This window comes from Zalophus californianus, chromosome 15, assembly GCF_009762305.2.
Source record: "Zalophus californianus isolate mZalCal1 chromosome 15, mZalCal1.pri.v2, whole genome shotgun sequence".
Lineage (NCBI taxonomy): Eukaryota > Metazoa > Chordata > Mammalia > Carnivora > Otariidae > Zalophus > Zalophus californianus.
In genome coordinates this window covers 32,144,511-32,146,797 of record NC_045609.1, presented here as the reverse complement: position 1 = coordinate 32,146,797, position 2,287 = coordinate 32,144,511, and positions in this window count along the sequence as shown.

Here is a 2,287-nt window from a genome sequence, read left to right as displayed (position 1 = left end):
GGGCAGCTCTTCCCCTTGGCTCCCAACTTAGCAGGATATTGGCGTCCAAGTGGCTATAGTGAATCGGGATGCTCTATGGAACTCTTGGCAAGTCCTAATCAAAGAATCTGTGGAGGCCCCTAGGGTTTTAGAGCAAATCCAGGCTGCCTTCTGCAAGGAACTGCTTTTGAATGGGGGCTTGACCTGCTCTTTGGTCTCTAGTGGAAAGTGAATACTGCCTACACGAGCCAGGTGATAGTTGATGTACTGAGCCATCACTGAGCATGTCCAGTGGTCCATCTAATAGAAGTCTTAAGACCTAGGGCCCAAGTAGATCCTAAGGAAACCTATAAATTCCATGAGCAGTTGGCTAACCTAGTAGGACTAAACCTGTCAATGCCCACCTATCCCTCAATCCATGCCTGTAACTCTAGGAAAAAACCTAGACACCATAAGAAGTGCTAGACTGTATACCAGGTTCAGCTGCATATGGACTACTCTGGCATTCTAGCCCCGCTCAAGGTGACCATGAAGGACCACAGGGGAGGCATCTTAACAAGTAGGACTTTGGGCAGGCCATTTGCTTTTGCCTAGAAAGGCACATGGTCTAAGATCTACATAGAATGTTGTCATATGCTAAGGATATGCCTGGCTGGTCATGGACGTAGAGGGAGCCAGACTATAGGACTGGTGACAAGGAGGCTTAAGGGAGGTACGTTGGGTCCATTCTAAGAATTCTCAGCGTGGGGATAGCCCTGCAAATGCTCACAAAGGCCCCACTCTGGAGGAGGCTTTCCATCAGGTGAGCTAGGTGGTCTGCCCTTAGACAGGTCAGCCTCCCTCCCCAGGTGCCCCAGTGCTTGCTTAATGGACTCATGAATGAAGTGCTATGGGGGCAAGATCAAGGCCATGCAGAGGATCACCTTGAACTTCTCACAAAGGCTGAATGGACAGCTAAGAGACCAGCTTGCCAGCAACAGTGACCCTGGACCCTTGCGAAAGCACCTTAACCCAGGAGAGCAGCCAGCCGACAGTAGGATTCCAGTGATGGGAACCCATCATGGAGAGGGGCAGCTATTTGCTGCCAACAGAACCGATTCTTCCTTGCATTTCTTTCCCTGCTCAGCAAATATGTTAAAACTACTCACGAATTTGGTTGCAACATGCAGGCTTGTCCCCATGCTGCACTGCACCTGACGAAGGAACTGGCTTCTCAGCCTAAATCAATAGGAAGCCCTTGGAATCCTCCGGCGTTAGCATGAATTGTCTCCCAGAAATAGCTGGCCTTACAAGATGTTGGAATAGCCTATTGAAACGTCCATCATGGTACCACGCGGTATTCACTGCCTCGGGAGGTTCGAATACTGTCTTAGAGGGTGTACCATGTGTTCTAAACCAGAGATGAAGGGGACAGTGTTTCCTACACTGCCAGACTGCTCGGATCCAGACGCGATGTGGCAGAAGCCAACACGGCCCCTCTCGCTGTACCATCCGAAGTTCCACTCTGAAAACTTGATGGCCCTTCCTGGGTTTCTGGGTTTGGCAAGTTCAGATGCCTGAGTAAGTAGAGAAGGACAGACTCTACCAGAAGAAGGTCCTTTCTCCATGGAAGCGGGCATGGAGACGGCCTCTGGTCATTTCTTTGCTCCTTGGAGCAGGGAAATAAAGGGGTGGTGGTTGGTTTCTAATGTCAGCTGGGGTAATCGAATGTCACAATAAGATCCTCACCCCCCTCCAGTGCAGGAGAGGCTGGGAAAGCTTAGATCCAATCCAGGGAACAACCTGACAAAACTCCAGATACCAAGGGTGTATGCAGTTCAGTAATGACCGTTTGGATCATTCCATCTAAATCCAGTCAGCTGGAGTTCTAGAGCAAGGGAAACAAGGGAGTTGGTTTTAGAAGATGGAGCCAAATAACCTTGGCCTTGTAACCTTTCTAGTAAAGGTCCTGAACAATGATCTGCATTTATCCCCCTTGGAGGGATGAATGTCTACCTCTCTGAAATAAGGTATGATGGAGATGGACTATATTTAGTCCGCAAGTCACAATACCATGACAGGATATCCTTACACTGGATTGCAGCAGAATGCAGCCCACGTGGCTGTGCTTGGGAGTGGGGGATGGGCATCTGAGTAATAATGGCATTGTACTTGAGGTATAGGAGGAAGAGTGGATATTGATGTTAGGTGGTAAAAGGGATAGACTTGGTGAACACTTAATATCTCTTTGCTGTCAATTTAAACCTCCGGCTGGGTATCTCCCAGATGTATCCGTGTTTTCTCATCACAGAAATGAAAGTATCTTAAA